This window comes from Pseudorasbora parva, chromosome 8, assembly GCF_024679245.1.
Source record: "Pseudorasbora parva isolate DD20220531a chromosome 8, ASM2467924v1, whole genome shotgun sequence".
Taxonomy (NCBI): Eukaryota; Metazoa; Chordata; class Actinopteri; order Cypriniformes; family Gobionidae; genus Pseudorasbora; species Pseudorasbora parva.
The window spans coordinates 41,501,950-41,523,168 of NC_090179.1; the positions used below are offsets into that span (position 1 = coordinate 41,501,950).

A 21,219-nucleotide genomic window follows, 5' to 3' on the forward strand; every position below is an offset into this window, starting at 1 on the left:
ATATGAGTTCAATTAAAATGAACAACTAGGACTGTGCTAAATGATTACACGTTAGTTGTATATGTGTTGTACAGTTACATTAAATTTCATGGATACTTTCTTACCAGAGAAACTGACACCAACATTAAAATTCTGTCATCATTTACTCACCCTCATGGCATGTTACAAACCTGCGTGGCTTTTCTTTCTTCTGCACAACACAAAAGAAAATATTTTATATAAAAATTATTTAATTGTAATTATGATATAGATCATTTTTAACAAAAAAATAAATAAAATAAATTAATGAACTTGCTTTGGTTGCATTCTGTTCTAGCCGAGTTTTATTCCCCAGATATCCAAACACAGGCATGTGATCACCGATCTATACGATTTCATAAAATATGCAGAGAGTGACATCTCACAAAATGCATATGGGCTTGAGCTAGATTATCTGTATAATACATTTCACAGATCAGTAAACTATGCCAGTATACATTATTTTCTTTATGCCAGTCACTTTAGGATGAAACAAAGCGCGTTCTCGCGTTAGGTTGCCTGCGCGTTCGCGGACCACCCTCCCCACCCAGGACGCGCAGGCTGTGTGGAGTGAGCGCTCGAGAGTATTTCCACTGCACGAGAGAGTGAAATACAACAGTCAAACCGCAGAGAGAGGTGGAGAGAGCGAGAGACGCACATATCAGCACAACCGGAGCTGGTTTCAATGAGTTCCACAGCAGCAACATGAGCTTCACAGCCACGCCTGCCCTGAACAACACCGCAAACTAGGAGACAAGGTATGACAACACACCAAACGCGTTCATCCGAAACTTATCCCATGAACTTTCATCCTTTGATATGCGTGTTCATCCTTCAGATCTGAGTGTGATGATGATGATGATGATGATGATGATGATGATGATGAAGATGCGTGCGTGTGTTCGGGTTTGGAAAGTAGAGCAGGTGCAAACTGGAATAACCTAGAATGAACTTATTTTCTGCATTGAGCATGGAAACAGTGCTGTTTTGTCCAATAGTTCTCAAAGTATTGGTAGTGCATTTTTGTCTTTGTAGATGCTCGTAGCTGTGTGTGTTCATGATGTGTAACAGACATTAGGTAAAGATGATTTGTGCACGTGCCTGTATGACTGCTGCAGGACTGTTATGATGGGTTGTGTTTGGCATCTGTGGGCACCCCTGTGCTGTCTGCGCTGTGGTCACTTGTTTGTTTCTTAATGTCAGTGTGATGCTTCAAATGAACGCAGTTCGCACAGGGATCCTCTCATCCTTTAGTAAATCATTCTTATTGCGCGTATTTGATGGTAAACCGATGGCTGTAAATGTTTGGTTACATAAACGAAACGGTTTCTGTGCGAGCTTCATCCCATGAGCGTTTTAAATGTTTTACTGCTGCTATGGATTGAGGTAAAGGGTGTAATGTCAGTGGGATAACAGGACGTTATATTGCTCAGGACCTGCCGGGTCGGGATGCTCCATGCAGGCGGGGTTTCCTCGGTTTTTCTGCAGATGGAGGTTCCCTTCTCCTCCCCGCCCCTTTAAAATGAGCTTTCAGGGTTTGGTCGGATTCAGAATTGAATGGATGCTTACCATATAGCATTTTTATTTTGTAATATATTCAGTACTGCGCACAAAGTGACACTATTACCACACCACCTGACAAACATGACTTAATTCGGTAAATGTGATAAATCACACCTGTCTGACTGAACGAGATTGGATTGAGGGGAGCGGCCCGCGCTTTTCTTAGCCAATGAGAAACGCGCTCTGCCGTTAATCATCTGCGTGCGCATTTTTGCTGACAGCAGGTTGGCTGATGTGTGCGGAGGGAGTCGATGAAATGCTGGAAATTTCTCACAGTACCATTAAAAATAAGAGTGCAAAATGCATTGATAAAAAAGTTTGAGGCAGCGCGATACCTTTATGTTGCATTTTTATTTCCAGTTGCGTCCATTCATCATCTCGTAAAATGTTCTGGGAATTTTTTTTTGGTCAAATTGTCTACACATTCTGAAATTAAATAATTTAGTAGGCATATACTGCTTCAGTCAGGGGAAACATCTGGAACTTCCATGCCTGGAAATGTCATGGTATTGCTAAATTTTTAAATATTAATTGCAATTTCTATTCTCAGCGTTCCCCCCAGTTATTCTTGACTGACTCTGCAATATCTTATCAGAGCCCTCATGAATATTAAGATGTGAAAAAGCCAGCTTACTTCATATTTCAGAGTATGGTATTATATTCCAAACATAGCCTCTAATTCCTCTGATATACAGCTTGTCATGTGCACACCTGCTTGCCTCTGATTTATAGATTTATATGAGAGTCACGAGGCATTGAGGAAAAGCTTGGAGCCTCTGAATATGCAGTCGCTACAATGCTCAAGGAAACATGCCAAGTCCTGATGTCCATCAGTGTTTGAGTCCTCTGAAGACGTGCACGTGAACCTCAGACATGGAAGTATTGTGTGTGTGTGTGTGTGTGTGTGTGTGTGTATGTGTGTGCTCGAGCTGTTTGACATTCTAATCGCATTCACTCATCAGTCGTCCTCATTCTGGGATTGGAGCAGCCTCTCCTCTCCTCATCTCTTCTGATTTCTTCATTCTCTCTGTTCATTACTTGACTGCACTATGCAAATAAAATTGTCCCAGGACCGTGAGGGAGGACGTGAGACTGCAATGGCTGTCTGCTAGTTAGTACTGTGTGTGTGTGTGTGTGTGTGTGTGTGTGTGTGTGTGTGTGTGTCTGTGTGTGTGTCTGTGTGTGTGTCTGTGTGTGTGTGTGCGCGCGTTCAGCATTGAGACGTGAGTGAGAGTTTAAGTCAGTAACTGCTGCAGTGTTCACACAAACACACACACACACTGAGGAATCCCTCTTCTGCACACTCTGAGTGATGTGTGTGTGTGTGTGTGTGTGTGTGTGTGTGTGTGAGAGAGAGAGAGTATGAATGTGTAGACTACATACCCTGCCCTGAAGCAATTCCTATTGAATGAAAGCAAAGCAAATGCTTCAGTGTAAAAATTTCAAGCTGTACTGTGCTGATGCTCTCCATTTATTTCCCTAATGAACATGCAAATGATTGATCTAATAATTCTAACATATATGAAAAGTGTCTGTCTGTCTGTCTGTCTGTCTGTCTGTCTATCTATCTATCTATCTATCTATCTATCTATCTATCTATCTATCTATCTATCTATCTATCTATCTATCTATCTATCTATCTATCTATCTATCTATCTATCTATCTATCTATCTATCTATCTATCTATCTCTCCGTCCGTCTGTCTCTTTCTGTCCGTCCATCCGTCATGCATCTCAAGACCTTCGGTTGGCAATCATAAGCCGAGTGTTATAATTTCTGACAATGGTTTGTAAAACAGAGGAAGATACCAAGAACATAGGCAGGCTTCGTTCTCAGTTTTGACCTTACAATGGCCGAGGTGAGCCAAAGGATGAAGCTGAATGTCGGGAGAACAACGTGTTCTGAATAATTCAAACGTATCCTGAACAGAACGGGTGTGTAAGCTAACAATGCACATTATACTGTAATGTTTTAGTTTAGTTTAGTGTAGTTTATTTTCTTATGAATCACATTTACACTGCCACAAGTGCTGTACAAAGCAATCAAGAAATCCAAACAAAGAACGCAAACTCAACAATATAAAAGACTAATATTTAGTTCTCTTCTGGGTCAGACTCAAAAGCCAAGGTGTGGAAGTGCTTCTTTAAAGCCGTTTAATACTGTATTCTTACTGTAATGCATCATGTTTGTCCACTTGCAAGTATACAAATATACTTAAATATATAAGGTTTTTTTCTGTATCGCTATGACATTGTACTATTTATTGTCAGTCCACCGATACAATTCCTGCAGTAATACACTAATGTGTAAATGTGTACTGTTGAAAATGATATTTGCCCTACAGAAAGAGTGCAGCCTTTTGTGTATCAAAGCCTTAGTTTGCATCAGGAAATACTGTCAGAGGACACCATTATACACTGAGAATGTGGCTAAGCGTTTACCTTGTCTGTGAACAATGACATGAGGACTTGTCATTCTGATGCCACGATGTGTTCAATGAGATGAACTAAGGAATTACAGTTACAGGCGTTTGAGGTCATCTATTGTGTGGGACTGGTTAGAAAATGTACTTTTTGGTTTGCAAATATTAAGGATTAGAGAAATGTACTAGCCTAGAAATCTAGACGCACCCCAGTGGCAGCAAATCTAATCTGCCCGCGAGTGTTGTCTAGCAACTCTCAATACAGTTCTGAGCTGGAAACGCCTAACTCTGGTCGGGCCAATCACATCGTGTATAGAGTCGGCGGGCGGGGCTTAACATAATGACGGCCGAGTTGCGTTTGTGTGCTTCTAGTAAACACAGAAACTGGCGAACGGCGGCGGTCTTTTGAATCAGCTTTGACTGCGACTCTGGAAGACTTGGAGTTAAGCTTTTCTCTGAGAAAAGAACAAAGAACGGCACTGAAGTCATTCTTAAGAAGGGAAGATGTGTTCGGCGTTTAGCCGACCGGATACGGTGAATGTTTAATCTATCAACTAGCTCCACTTCACCTTATTCGTTGCTCTGGTTGGTTGTAGCGCTATCCTATCGCGCACAGAGGGAGTTTGAAAGACATCCGTTTATCCGGCCCTTGGATTGAGCTGTCAATGGTGAGTTTCCAGACCAAACATCTTGATGTGGGTCTGGCTTGTCAGGCTAGAAATGTACCAAAGTGGCTGAAAAAAAAAAACTGTAATTTATTCAGTTATAGTAGCATCTAGTTATCACATTGGAAATAAAATGGTTATTTGTTTCATTTTTAAATCCAGTGTTGTGTAAAATTGCGTTAATCATCCATCCTTCTATTGGGGGTAGAATAGAAAGAATGTGAATATGAATATATATTTTTTTGAATATTTTTCTCTCACTATTTTGGAAATCATCCCCCCTGTTTTGATATTTATCATATAGATTATAGGCCCCTCAAACAAAAAGCATAATCTCCTGTATCAATCTCCTGTCCCTTTAACCGTGTTACCTGGCATGTGCTCAGTAATTTTGTGCAGCACCAGAATGAGGAACAGGAACAGACCCACGGCCTGCTGGGACGGCAGGCACTATACACACTCATACATATGCAAGCGTACAGTCAGCCAGGACCCCGCTGCGCCCTCCCACTCGCTCTCATTGGCCACCAGCCCGTCGCTGTCGGAGCAGGTGTCGTGCAGTTGGCAGATTCATCTGTCGTCATGACGGGGGCTCCTCTCTCTCTCTCTCTCTCTCTCTCTCTCTCTCTCTCTCTCTCTCTCTCTCTCTCTCTCTCTCTCTCTCTCTCTCTCTCTCTCTCTCTCTCTCTCCTTCTGAGATCATTGTGTCCCCCCTTCCACTCTTTATTTCTCAAACAAACTCAACAGATTTGCTGGTTCAGGAAAGATGGAACTGTCCGGAAGGCTAATAATCCAAAGCAGTGACCTGTGAAATTAGAGGCCAGGAGCAGAGAGCTGAGCTATTCCAGGTCGTGAGCAGAACTTGCTGATAAACATGTTTAAGTTTGTCAGAACGGATGCTGCTTCAGGCCAGAGCGTGCCAACAAGGATCTTTCCAGATTAGAGATCTGGGCTGACCTCCTGCAGGACGCAAGACTGCGGCGTCAACACCTCTGGGTTCACTTCCATTAAAGTCAAATCCTGTCCTTATCCTTCCTTTTAGACATACATCCATCCGTCCATCTGTCCATTCATCCCTGTCCTTTTATCCATTCACCTATCCATCAATTCATCCATTTGTCTACCCTTTTATCCATCAACCCATCTGTCTGTCCCTACCCTTTTAACCATTCATCCATTTGTCTACCCTTTTATCCATCCATCCATCCATCCATCCATCCATCCATCCATCCATCCATCCATCCATCCAGCCATCCATCCAGCCATCCATCCTGCTGTCTGTCCTTTTATCCATCCATCGATCTGTCTGTCCATTCATGCCTGTCCTTTTATTCATCCATCCATCCAGCTGTCTGTCCTTTTATCCATCCATCCATTTGTCTACCCTTTTATCCATCAATCCATCCATCCATCCAGCTGTCTGTCCTTTTATCCATCATTCCACCCATCTATCTGTCTTTCCTTTTTTTCCATCAATCTGTCAGTCCCTGTCCTTTTATCTATCCATCCATCCGTCCTTGCTCTTCCATCCATCCATCCATCCATCCATCCATCCATCCATCCATCCATCCATCCATCCAGCTGTCTGTCCTTTTATCTATAATTCCACACATTTATCCTTCTTTCCTTTTATCCATCTATCTGTCAGTCCGTCCTGTTAAATATCCATCCATCCATCCATCCATCCAGCTGTCTGTCCTTTTATCCATCATTCCACCCATCTATCTGTCTTTCCTTTTGTCCATCAATCTGTCAGTCCCTGTCCTTTTATCCATCCATCCATCCATCCTTGCCCTTCCATCCATCCATCCATCCATCCATCCATCCATCCATCCATCTGTCTGTCCTTTTATCTGTCATTCCACCCATATATCCTTCTTTCCTTTTATCCATCTATCTGTCAGTCCCTGTCCTGTTAAATATCCATCTGTCCATCCATCCATCCATCCAGCTGTCTGTCCTTTTATCCATCATTCCACCCATCTATCTGTCTTTCCTTTTGTCCATCAATCTGTCAGTCCCTGTCCTTTTATCCATCCATCCATCCGTCCTTGCCCTTCCATCCATCCATCCATCCTTGCCCTTCCATCCATCCATCCATCCATCCAGCTGTCTGTCCTTTTATCTGTCATTCCACATCCTTCTTTCCTTTTATCCATCTATCTGTCAGTCCCTGTCCTGTTAAATATCCATCCATCCATCCATCCATCCATCCATCCATCCATCCATCCATCCATCCATCCATCCATCCATCCATCCATCCATCCATCCATCCATCCATCCATCCATCCTTCCATTAGCATGTGCTGTAAATACATACAAATCTCAATAATATGTGAAACTGAGTGCAGTTGAATGCAGCTGTGTTGTTTCAAATGCTAAAAATATATGAATATATTTTATTTATGAATATTAGGAAAGCTGTCTTTCTATTTTCAATCATTAATAAACGCCCTATGAACAGCATAGAGCCATTTAGAGCACCTGGCGTGGTGGTGGTGGGTTTTGCATGAGCAAGCACCACAAACTCCGGTTAAAAAAACGTATAATATTCAGTGAGTAGATAGCTGTAGGCTTAGGGTACAGCAAATATAATTGGAGTAATAAAAAAACAACAACAATAGAAGTCGATGGGTAGCCCTGCCATGATATAATCACGCGCTGCAGGGGTCCCGGGGTTGGAACGAGTGATGTTTTCACTCTCACATTGTTCTCCATGCTGGCCAGAAAATAAAGCCCGTAGCCTTTCATATGGTCACCATGACAGAGCAAGAGCTGGACACGTGCTTAAACAGCATGCCTCACATGTTTAGTTTTCTCTTAGCCGAGAGTAATGCTTGCAGCGCTTCTGTTGTGTTCATGTTAACTCTTACAGCCCCATCAGACTGACGCCAGTCAAAGAGCACGACCTGGCTCTCCTCTCTCTCTCTTTGTGCAGTGGAGGGAGGTAAATGCAGAAAGGAAAAGGAGGGGAAAAGCACGGTTATGGATCCATTAGCCTTGGTCGTTCCAGGCAGGCCGACTGCGATGGGAAATGACGTGTTTGTTCACCTTGAGGATGTCTGCAGTGAAACTCTCTCTCAGGCCTATCCTTATGAGCGGAAGAATTTGAAACACTTTTTTTGTATCTGATGCCGGATTATTAACATAAGTAATTCTGTAGAGCTGAAGAAAGCAGTGCATGCTGACGCAAAACATGACCTGTATGATCATTAAATATAGAAAGCATTCTAGGTGGCGATGGCTGTGATTTTGGTGGTGAGTCAGACTTTCACCTCTTGAGATTGAAGCACAACCACCTACAAAGCAGATAAAAAACAGCATGTTCCTGAAATGTCAGAATAACCGAACGAACCGGAACAGTGTGGTTGGAGCATTTGTGATTGTGATGGAGACGTGTCTCCCACAGCAGATCCGGTGGAGTGTAAAGGCTGCTCGGAGACGGGAAGATCTTTCATCCTGTAACGGCAGGCTCAGCGAGGTGTGTTGATGGGGAAAGAGAGAGAAGGAGAAGGACACCATGCATTCAAGTGTAAAAAAAAGGGGGAATAAAAAATAGGTTATTATAGCTCTGAAGGCAAAGTCAGACAGAGGAGGAGAAGGTGAGGGACACAGAACTGAGAGATGCCACTTTCTCTAGGGACAAAGCTGAGGACACGACCTGTTCTCTATCGCTGTGCCGTTTTCTGGCAAGGTTATGAGCTCATCCTGCGGCTGAACTGTAAGTGTGTCGAAGGGGCAGAGGCAATGTGGTGTGTTTGAAAAGTGGAAATAAAAACAGGTGTGTGTGTGTGTGCAACGTGAACCGAATAAATGATAGAATATGATAAGATGTTTTCAAGATTTTTGGTGAAAATTTGTATCTTAGATGGCTTTTCGATTAGATGTAATTTGTCACAAGTTTAACGTTTTTTTAAAAGTTTATTATATTACATTACATTACATTATTATTGTTTTCTTATTTTTTTTGTCTAGTTGATTTGTAATTTGTGAATTTGAGATTAAAGCTTGTGGTTACCGGGCGGTACTTTAATACAGTAACTGAATTTAAAATAATGTATAACCATCTTGATGGTCCTAAAAAATCTATATATTTTTTATTTCAAAATAAAAAAAATTGAGGAAAATTAATGTTTTTTTGTGAAAAATTCTCAACTTTCTCTCTGTATAAACTTGTTGCTTAGTCATGATTTGAGCACAGAGGAGCCTTGACACTCTCACACACACACACACACACACACACACAGGTCCCTTGTGAGAGCCGTCAGTGGTTTTCAGTCCGCTAGAGCAGAGGTTCAGAGGCGGGCTGATGTTCTCGGCTCTGACAGCTTGTGACGGAGAAAGAAAAGATAGAATTTCACCCATATTGTCAAACACGACAGCCTTCACACACACAGACACACACACACACACGCACATAGACACTCCCTCACAGACAAGATTTCTGCTTCTTTCTGAACTCAAAGTCCTACACGTCACTGTGTTTGCAAAGTTCTTGCAAAGACAAGATCTACAAGTCACGCTATTTTTCTCCTGGACAGGGTCCAAACATATTTTTAGAGGAAGATCCTAGTTCGGTTGGGTGTGTTCACACTTGTAGTTCGGTTCTCTTGCTTATTTTGGTCTGCTGGACCAAAGTTTAGTCCTGGTTCACTTTAGCCTGAGAAGCCAGACCCTCATCAAGATCATCAAGATGTTGTAAAATATATCACAATAGAAAGCAGTTCTTTTAAAATTGGAATAATACTTCACGATATTACAGTTTTTACATAGCCTGACGAGCCTGACCCACATCAAGATGTTTGGTCTGGAAACTCACCATTGACAGCTCAATCCGAGGGGCGGGATAAACGGTTGTCTTTCAAACTCCCTCTGCACGCGATAGGATAGCGCTACAACCAACCAGAGCAACGAAGGTGAAGCAGAGCTAGTTGATAGATTTAACTTTTACTGTATCTGGTTGGCAAAACCCAGAACATATCTTTCCTTCTTAAGAATGACTTCAGTGCTGTTCTTTTCTCAAATAAAAGCGTAACTCCAAGTCTTCCAGAGTGTTCGAAAGACCGCCGTTCGCCAGCTTCTTTGTTTTCAAGAAGAACGCAGAACCTCCGCAGCTCTGCCATCATTATGTTAATCCCACCCACCGTCTCTGTACACAATGTGATTGCCCTGACCGCACTGTCAGAAAAAAAAGGTACATTGGTGTCACTATGGCGGTACACTAAGGTACAAAACCGTAAAGGTACTACTATGTAACTTTAAGGTACTAATTTGCACTCTTAAAGTACAGATATGTACCATTTAGGGGTGAGTAAGGTACAAAGATGTACCTTTTCACTTTTGTACCTTAGGGCACCGCCCCAGTGACAGCACTGTACCTTTTCTGAGAGTGCAGATTTAGTTTTTTCCAGCTCAGAAGTCTATTGAGAGTTGCTAAACTACACAAATTAGATTTGCTGCCGCTATAGGGTGCATCTAATTTTCTAGGCTTGGTTCACTTAGTTACACTGTCATTTTTTTTAGCACACAAAACTAAAGACACGATATAAAGAAAGATGTATTTTATGACACAATGCTGTGTGCTGGGCTAAATGTTCTCATTGTATAAGCATAGCTGCTTGACCATCTGAGAACTTGTGAAGAGCTTATAAAATGCGTCAAAACAGCGGCAATCTTTCATCACACACACAAACGAAGATCTGCGAGGAGATGGCAATTCTGACACCTGTACTGAACTGTGATGGGCAAAATAAAAAAAACATAAAATAAAAAAAATCAGTGTTGCGTTCATATTACAGTCAAACCGCACCAGAGTTTGTTTGGAAGCGGACCGAGACCCATTTTTCTCTTGTTGGCTGCACACCAGGATTCGGATGGCAGCGTTCCTACATATTCAAATGAACCGCACTAGAGCCATCGCACCAGAGATTGTTTTAATCGAACCAAATCTGCCAGGTCTGAATAGTCTCCTAGAAATGTCTCTTAGAAGCTCTACAATCACTTGGATGGTTTTGTGTAACCTTCCGCTGCTCACAGAGGTTGTGTTCGTTTCCCATCCGCTGAGATTCTCAGCTTTGCACATTTTAAAGGCGAGTAAACTCTCACTCACAAGAGAGCAATTACTTCACACACTGTTAAACACAGGCATCAGGAAGATTACAGAAGCTAAACATACTTTATTGTCGTCTATTTGATCATTCATTGATTTGCTACAGGGGGGAAAAAGGCATTTTCTTTGTATTATATATTTAGTTTTTCACTAAAAAATCGAACATCTTAAAACAAGATAGGCTTGTCTGAGAAGTTAAACCGCTATTAAGTAGCCTAAATGTTTTTCTTCTTCAATTTATTGATTTTAGCCCCTATTGTACTATGCATAAACCTTACAAAAATGTATTTATTATATATATTTTTTCCTGATGTGTTTCTGTTTGCTCATTTATTTGTTTATTAGAAGAAAAAGTTCCTATATAACCTTGACCGTCTTCTGATCTGATGGTTGCTAGGCTGTTCTGGGTGGTTGCTAGGTGGTTATTTACTGGTCCAACTAAAAAGAGCCTACCTTCAAGTCTTTAGACATGACTTGGACTCCTGTGCATTAATGAAAAACAAGGAAATGGAGGGGAAATGCGAAGTAATAATAATAATATAAATACAGTGAAATGGAAATTAGGTTAGAAAAAAGGTTAGGTATATAGATGTTTTTTTATTATAAATGACTAAATGCAAAATGACAGTCTGGTGTCTTGCTGTGTGACATGCTGATGAACAGTTATTGCATCTGTAGGAGCTGCTCCTCCCGGAATGCTTTTGATTTGTTTTTTCTATCATCCGTTAAGGTGGAAGCAATGTTTGGAAATGCAATTTGTATTTCTCTCTGATACCTCAATATATTTTTTCAATTTTAGGAGGAAGTGTTTCATTTCTGTTTCCACCTCGTCTGTGCTTCAGTCTCACAGAATCTTTTATCTTTCCAGGATTTTTTTGGATTCTTTCCCTTTTCAAAGCTGAACTATGGTTACTTAGTCAAGATTTGTCTTTGGCTTACAGTCCTGTAGGTAGTCTGCCAATGTTGCGTCTTTGCATTTGGTTTTATTTTTTTATTTTTGTGTTTATCTGGGTTTTTGTACAGTATTGTTCATTCGGTCTGAGCATGTCCGTCAGTTTTTATTTTGTCTTGATTAGAAAGCATCCGTCTTCCATTTTTCTCCAGAACGCGACTCTGGGGAGATGAACAGCAATGCCATTTTTTAATCTCCCTCATCTTTCATTCTCTCGGTTCACCCTCACTTCAGCTGCCCTTTATATCATCCCTCCATCCTTCTGCACGTCACTCACTCCTCCATCCGTCTGCGCCGTCCCTGGCAGTCTGCTCAGAGATTTATAGACCTGAACGATACTTTCTCTACAGTGTCAGAAATGTCCTTTTTTATTATTAATTTGCCCCATGGAATTGATTTTCAGGGGCATTTTTGACCTTTATGACCATATTGGAAGCAATTCAGTGCATTTGGGTATCTAGACATGGTCAAGATGATCTCCTGAAGTTTAAACTAAGCACCAGAATGGGGAGAGAAGGAGATTAAAGTAAGTTTGAACGTGGCATGGTTGTTAGTGCCAGATTGGCTGGTCTGAGTATTTCAGAAACTGCTGCTCTACTGGGATTTTCACTCACAATCATCTCTGGGGTTCACAGAGAATGGATATTTTCTCTTTTTTTGACCAGTGAGCACCAGTTCTATGGGGCCTTGTTGATGAAAGAGGTCAGAGGAGATATGACCAGCCTGGTTCAGCTGATAGAAAGGCAACAGTAATTCAAATAAGCGCTTGACCGATTTTAAAGGGTTAGTTTACCCAAAAATGAAAATTCAGTCATTAATTACTTACCCACCCTAATGTCATTCAATATCGATTCAGGATCATCAATCGATACGCTGATTCATAACGGTTTGAAGCTTTGCTTTGAAATCAGCCATCACTATCTAAGTCGTTATTTCGTTTTTTGCTCATAAAAACTATTCTCATCACTTCATAAATGATTGTAGAGTCACTGTAGTGAGATGGGCTTTGTAACGCCGTCTTTAGTGCCTTTATGGGTCTTGAGAGAGGAAATGACATTGGTGTCAATGAAGGCCTTTCTGAGCCATCGGATTTCAACAAAAATATCTTCATTTGTGTTCTGAAGATGAATGGAGGTCTTACGGGTGTCGAACGACATTAGGGTGAGGAATTAACGAGAGAATTTTAATGTTTGGGTGAACTAACCCTTTAAGTAGAGCATCTCTCAATGTCTCCTGTCAGATGAACAGAAAACGGAGGGAAAAAATTCACACTGACTCACCAAAATTGGACAATAGAATATTGGAACAACGTCGCCTAGTCTGATGAGTCTGGATTTCTTCTGCGACATTCAGTGTGGTGTCAGAATTTGCCGTAAGCCACATGAAAGCATGATCCATCCTGACTTGTTCAGTGGTGTGTTGGATATTTTCCTGATGCACTTTGTGCCTTTTAGTACTAATTGATTATCGCCACAGCTGGTTTTAAAACATGTCTCCATTATTTTGTCATTTTCTGTTCATCCGGCACTTTGCAACATTTTATTTTCCTATAATGTCTGACATTTACGTGGTGTGAGAAAGTCACATAAACCACGTGAAATTGTATTAGATTGGTCAGACAGAAACGGGGGAATTTCATGCTCAATTCCGTTTGATCAGATCATTAACCTTCTTGTCAGTAATACTTTTGACACTTTACTGTCCTTCACTGACTAACTTTCACAACTGTCCTGATAATGTCAGGTATGTTGTGACTCCCATGAGCGCAGAATTGTGACGATTTTTGCTCTAGCGTGGTGTAAAAAGCGCATGAATTCTGATATGACCGTTCAGACTGAGGTCGCATGGCAAAACATCTGACCTGTATCGGGATAGTACCACATATGGAAGTGGCACAAATCTGAATCGCAAAGATCCATTTCCATGTGGCTTGTGCAATTCACTCTGTCATGACCAAAACAGAGTCACATGTGAGTTAATAAAATCAGATTTGGGCCACATTTGCCTGCAGTCTGATTGTAGCCAGAGTTCATTATACTAAAATGGCCTCCAGTCATCCGATCTACCAGATCTCAATCCAGGAGAGCAGATTCGGGATGTGGGGGTTAAAAATTTGAGTTAATACAATGAACATTTTTGAGAATCGACAACCTTTATTTAAATATTATTAAAAGATGTTGTAACATATTAGGTAATTGTACTGTAAAAAAAGTTTTTTGTTGGTTTAACTTAAAAAAGTAAGTAACCTGGTTGCCTTAAAATTTTGAGTTGATACAATGAAGGAAATTCGTTCAATAAATAGAAACTCAAAATATTTTTGTATCTGTACCACATAAAAAAATGTGATAAATCATGAAAATAGCACTATTTGGCATGTTTCACTGCGTCATCAGAAATAAAACACACACAATTACCCAATATGCTGACAAAATCTTTCAATAATCTTTTAATAAAGGTTGTCGAATCTCAAAAAATGTTCATTGTATTAACTGAAAATTTTAATTTCAATGAGCTCAAAATATTAAGGCAACCAGGTAACTTTTTTTTCTAAATAATTTTTTACAATGTGTAAAAAATAATTTTTGACACAGTGAAACATGCCAAATTGTGCTTTTTAAAAAAAATTAGCACATTTTTAATGTGGTTCAGATACAATAATATTTTGAGTTTCTATTTATTAAACCAATTTCCTTCATTGTATCAACTCAAATTTTGAATATTAATAAACTCACATTTTTAAGGCAACCAGGTTACTCACTTTTTTAAGTTAAGCCAACAAAAAAAATTACAGTGTAGTTGTTCAGCCAACAAATGTGCAGTAATAATAAAAATTAAATATATTTATCAATGGTAATAGAAAACAATATGATTTAATGGTAGATTTTTAAAATATTATTATTATTATTATTATTATTATTACATAATATAAATGTAATTAATAAATATCAAATGATTCTACTAAATTATTATTTCTATTTTATTAAGTTTTTTTGGAGGCATTTTTGCCTCAAACTCAGCTTCATTTCTGATCCCAGTGCTGTGTCTGAACAGAATAAGGTCCATTTAAAAAAATGCAGGAAGACATTAGGCAAGAAAAATGTTCCAATTAATCAGTGAAATTGAATGAACTCTCTTTTCTGCAAGTCCAGCACTGAGATCTCCGGCTGAGAGAATCGAGAGAGATCTGCTGACATCCGTCTACTGTTCTTGGCTCGAGGTTTTCCCGCGAGTCAGCACTGTGAAATATGGCGGCGTCCCCGAGCTCTGTATCCTGATTGGCCGAGCATCATTGTGCATTCAAGGCCCTCTCCATCAGTCTACACACCCCGCCTCCGTTTCTTAATCCTGCTCTGCTGGATATCGCTCTCTAATCTCACCGTGATCTATAATGGCACACCTGGGAGCTGATCGGTCTCACAACCATTAGGAAAAGGTTATGGAAATGTGGCGTTCCCACCAGGTGGGAGTAATTAACGCTGTTGTGTGGGCGTGTGCTATAGAGTTTTGGTTCCCTCTGATAGCAGAGAGACAAAGAAGGCAAATAATTACAGGACTCTTGATGATCTGCTGTCTTTGGGCTTAATTACAAGCCTTGAATAGATCCGTAATTAATGTTTAATGCATATTAAAGCCAGAAGTTCTCCCATATTGCTGGAGTTTCTTGATATGATCATAGGGTGACACTACAAACATATGCATGATGATTTTTCATTACAACTACAAACTTTAATTTCACGCTGTTTGGCTTCATTGTACAGAACAATACAACCGTGGTGTGCAGTATCTTAGTAAATCCATAGTTTAACATAAGTGCATCCTGCAATAGACTGTAAATTGCAATTTAGCAAACTATCAAACACAGTAAAATCTATTAAATCATCTTTTAAACCAGCATCGGTTTTAAAACCGTAAAGCTTTACTGGTGCAGTGATTAGCATGAATGCTATAGGAAACTTCTATAGCCTGATGTGGTCATACTCAATTCTAGTCAGAATATGAGTCCATTGGGCTGGGATTATGGGGTGTTTCAACCAAACCAGGAAAGACCTCAATTGGATAGACCGACAACCAATCAGAGCAACGGAGCGACGCATTGTCAAATGTCAACAGAGCTCAACTGCACTGTGTTGCCAAGTCCGTGTTTTTTTCCGCGGGTTGTTTTCTATGTCCGTGGGTTGAAGAGACTATTATGTGATATATAGACCCATGAGTGTGAATTTTAGCAGGCAACCTTGCCAAAATAACACACATTTAACCCCACAAACGCCATTTTTTCCCCGGAGAACCCCCGAGAAGCTATTGTTTAGGGCTAGTATTGACGGGTTTTCTTGTAAAAACTTGGCAACCCTGTCTGCACGCGCGCTGGAATAAACGATCTTTGCCGGTGTTGTAAATAAAATAAAATAATTTAATGATGCACAGACTACTTACCCAACATGATCATCATTTCTGAGACAAATTGTGAAGGTGAATGCAGATACAAACAAGCTCTCAGTTTAGGATTCGAACAAATATAACCCAAGCCCCTTTGATGACGTGTATGATTACGTTACTGTTGATCATCTGTCCGTCATCGTCTAAAGCCCGCCCTGATGATTTCATTGGTCAAGACCGAACCGCCTGACCTAAAAAATTTGTGGGCGGGGCTAAGTTCGGCTGGCATCCAGGCTAACACTCTCTGTCTTTCCCATTTTTCCTTTATTTATCTTCTCCAGCAACTGAGCAAATAAGTCAATAATATATTTATTACCAATGCAGATTCTTTTAGCCTTTGTGAATTTGGTTTATTGCATAATTAGGCCAGTACTGAAGTCATTTAATTAGTTTTGTGGTTTCAGCAGCATGTGAATAATGTGGTTTTGGTAGATCAGTGTAATTAAAAAAAAAGTGTGTCACCTTATATAAACCTATATACGCTATAATTCAAAAGTTTGAGATCGGTACATTTTTTAAAAAGGTTGCATTTATTTGCACAAAAATACAGTTAAATAATCTCATTAGAGATATTATTACATTTTAATAACTGATTTATAAGTTTGTGTTTGCATCATTACTCCAGTCTTCAGCGTCACATGATCCTTCAGAAATCATTTGCTGCTCAAGAAACATTTATGATTATTATCAGTGTTGAAAACAGTTGTGCTGCTTTATATTTTTGTGGAAACTGTGCTGCATTTATTCAGGAATCTTTGATTAATGGAATTTATTTGAAATAGAAATGTTTTGTAAGGTTTTAAATGTCTTGTTTTTGATCAATTTGATCCAGTCCTACTTACTTTTTCTCACTGACCTCAAACTTTTGAGCAGAAGTAGGTATGGGTGTGGGTAAAAGTGTCTGGCAAATTGCAGAATGTAATGTAGTAGTGTTATCAAAAATATTGATATTTCGATATGTATCGATACTGAAATTTCAGAAACCATTCCAATACTCCTTTTCTGCTGTATTGATATATTGATACAAGTTGTGCATTATCTCTCTCTTCTCTCCAATGGCAAACTGACCATTTTAAACACACCCTCCTCCTCTCACTCACTCGTCTCATTCCCTCATTCGCTGAAAACAATAGTGTGTGTTTCAGGTCCATCATTTCGGTGCAGGGTTGCTGGTATTGAACATACAGTAATTTTACTCATTCCTGCAGGTTTTGTGCTCACGTGGAAAGATTGCGCACCACTGATCTATATAAGTGCCGTGCACATAAAGCCGCCTCTCAAACAGCTCAAGTACCAAACTGACTTGTTTTTTTGTGGCTTATTGCGCTCAAACGGTCAAAATACAAACAGATTAGGTCAAAGGCGGCCATCTTGGTGAGTATTCATGTAAACACAGTCAGTTTTGAAACGTAAATACTTGAGGAAGTCACTCTTTGCTCTTGACTACTTTTGTAACTTTAATTGTATAACTGATAACTTTTGTAACTTTAATTGTAAGAATTATTTAACTTGTCTTTTTATTCTGTTGTATTCATTTGTGCTATCATTTGTTTATTTGTTATTCTTTTATTACTGAACATTTACTTCAAAGTTTCAAATAAACTCTCTGTGCTGTGTGCAACAAAATTAACCCAATTATAATAATAATAATAGATTTTATTTATAATGCACTTTTCATTCCGAAGAATCTCAAATTGCAACAAGTGGGGGGGGGGGATAACAACAAAAAAATGAATAACAAGTAAAAGTATAGAATACTACAAACAATCAACCAACACAGAAAACAGAACAGAAACAGAGCTGATGGTGAACAGAAACAGAGCTGATGGTGAACAGAAACAGAGCTGATGGTGAACAGAAACAGAGCTGATGGTGAACAGAAACAGAGCTGATGGTGAACAGAAACAGAGCTGATGGTGAACAGAAACAGAGCTGATGGTGAACAGAAACAGAGCTGATGGTGAACAGAAACAGAGCTGATGGTGAACAGAAACAGAGCTGATGGTGAACAGAAACAGAGCTGATGGTGAACAGAAACAGAGCTGATGGTGAACAGAAACAGAGCTGATGGTGAACAGAAACAGAGCTGATGGTGAACAGAAACAGAGCTGATGGTGAACAGAAACAGAGCTGATGGTGAACAGAAAACAGCTGATGGTGGAAGTCTCTGTTAGCTCCGCAGCACACTGTGGTCCACTCCATGTTTCAGATTTCTCCCAGCGGCAGTGTCCCGATGACATCGCCGAGGCACGACAGCGAATTATCACAAAATTATAAGATGATAATAAAAAGGATAATACTTTATAGGGTCCAATTCTCACTATTAACTAGTTGCTTATTATTACGCATATTATAGGATATTGGCTGATTATTATCGCACATTAACCATTTCAGCTCTACAAATTTGCATACGTCATAATTATTTGAAATATGCTGCAAATCTGAAATGGTTAATGCCTTATTCTTATTCATGGTCTTATTCTACATCCCTTAATCCTACCTAATACATAAACTTAAAAACTACCTTACTAACTATTAATAAGCAGTAATTAGGGGTTTATTGAGGCGAAAGTCATAATTAATGATGAGAATTGGACCCTAAACAAAAGTGTGACCATAAAAAACTTCTAAGGCAGTTTTCCCTGTGGTATAAAAAATGGAACAAAATACAGATATTTTTCAAGGTGACGTATCGAAGTTAAATTTTCCAGTTCTGTGGTAACACTACACTCTTAGAAGAAAAGGTTATATCGGCGCTGTGTATTTGGAACCCCTAAAAGGCATAATGCTAAAAAGTTTCTATAATGACAATAAAGAACCCTTTTGGCACTTAAAAAGGGTTCTATATAGAAAACTGCAAAAAATGCATTTCTTATTTAGTATTTTTGTCTTGTTTCTAGTCTAAATGTCTAAAAATTCTTACATTAAGAAACAATTACTAGACAAGTAAAAATTATTCTCTTGTTTTGAGAAAAAAATACTCCAAATTAAGAGAGTTTTTGCTTAAAGTAAGCAAAATAATCTGCCTATGGGGTAAGTAAAATAATGTTGTTTTAAAATCATTTTACTTACCCCACTGGCGTACTATTTTGCTTATTTTAAGCAAAAACTACCTTCATTTTGAGTTATTTTTTCCCAAAACAAGAAAATTATTTTGCTTGTCTAGTAAATGCTTCTTGTTGCAAGAATTTTTAGATGTTTGGACTAGAAACAAGACAAAAATACTAAGTAAGAAAAGCATTTTTTTTGCAGTGAATCTTTTCCGGGTTCCATACGTAGTGCGGATAAAACCTTTTAAGGTTCTATATAGAAGAAAAGGTTCTATCGACGCTATGTATTGGAACCCCTAAAAGGTTCACTGCAAAAGATGCTTTTCTAACTTAGTATTTCTGTGTTGATTCTATAGAATGTACAGTAGCAGGCCTTGAACAGTGTGATGTCACTCAGTGTGGTTCCAGTAGGTCAATAGTGTTTGATGTGGAAGTGTTCTGTCATGCAGACTCATGCGGTGAGCTGAGCAGTCTGTTCCTCTGGAGGACGAGGGCCTGTAAAGTTCTTCACTGTTTGCCAAACCGCAGATTTATAGAGTAATCACTTCACCGGCTCGCCAGCTGCTGAGTAAAACTGCTCGCAAAGCAGACCCAGTGTGTGCCACTATAGAGAATTTCAGACACACACACATGAGCAAACACTGGATGTCTCCAGCTGTTACACTTCTGGAATTACCTTTTTGGAAAATGACATGAATAATTAATTGATATAATGAACGTTGTGTATATTATTGCATGAATAAATAAAGTAGGGCTGAAATACAGACAGAGTGCGCAGGTGTTTAGGTGTGGTCTGTCCTAACCTGTTCACAGAATTAAACTTAGAATAGGATAGGATATAGACAGGACAGGACAGGACAGGACAGGACAGGACAGGGCAGGGCAGGGCAGGGCAGGGCAGGGCAGGGCAGGGCAGGGCAGGGCAGGGCAGGGCAGGGCAGGGCAGGGCAGGACAGGACAGGACAGGACAGGACAGGACAGGACAGGACAGGACAGGACAGGACAGGACAGGACAGGACAGAATAGAATAAGATATGCTCTCGGTTTCACAGATGAAGTTTAAGCTAGTCCTAGACTAAAATACTAGGGACGGATATAGAGAATTAGCTTCGGCTAAAATGTTGTAGTATGTAGCATGTGTTTATGTGACATACTTGTCCCTATTCAAATAAACAAAGACAAAAAACAACACAAAAAGGCATGTTTGAGCTGTTGTACATGTTAATGGATTACTGGGGGGTTTCTAAGGCAAGTTTATAAAAGCTGCTAAAATGTTCCAATTGAACTGATGCCTAATCCTGGCTTATTCTAAGCCCTGTTTGTGAAACCGGGCCATAATGTTTCTGGAAACATCTAAATTCAACAGAATGTGGGAATCTGTACTGTAAAAAAATAAAATAATGTCTCCTATTGAACATTTTCTAGTGACTGATCACATCTAAATTTTCCAGTTGGCCGAATGGAAATTCTGTGAATTGATGCAATTTTGGATGTGATCAGTCACTAGAAAATGTTTTTTTAATTGGAGACCTGATTATTTTTTTACAGTGTGTCTTTTCTTACATGTTGAGCCATTAGGATGATTTTGTTTTAGTTTTCGCATGTGACATTTTTCACCGTTTCATTTTGGATTGTTGGTGGTTTTGTTTGCCTTCGCTCTTTATGTTATCGATCTTTTGCATTTTGCCCTGTTATCAGCATCGTTTGATGAATACATGAAGGGTCTATTGTTTTTTTGTTAATTATTGTACTTTATTTAACATTTTTGTCTATTTTTGTGATTTTTTTCTTGTATGTATTATGTGGTTCTGTATTGATATTTGTTTTGGAAACTAAAAATATAGAATAGAATAGAATAGAATAGAATAGAATAGAATAGAATAGAATAGAATAGAATAGAATAGAACAGAACAGAACAGAACAGAACAGAAGAATTGGACAGTAGTAATTAAAACGTATACGTCCAGTGTCCATTACTGTTATTCCCTCAGACAACCAGCAATGC

The 21,219-nt window shown here is 39.5% G+C and overlaps 1 protein-coding gene across 2 annotated transcripts in view; it reads left to right on the top strand.

Moving 5' to 3' along the window:
• The first annotated feature begins 562 nt into the window (after positions 1-562).
• Positions 563-21,219, top strand: part of slc8a2b (solute carrier family 8 member 2b) — a 158,430-nt gene continuing 137,773 nt past the window's right edge. Inside the window, exon 1 of one of the 2 annotated variants that reach the window (XM_067451306.1) lies at positions 563-776. The gene's annotated coding sequence lies outside the window, so the exon portion shown is untranslated. The remainder of the gene's footprint in view (positions 777-21,219) is intronic. The other variant, XM_067451304.1, reaches the window with a different exon arrangement.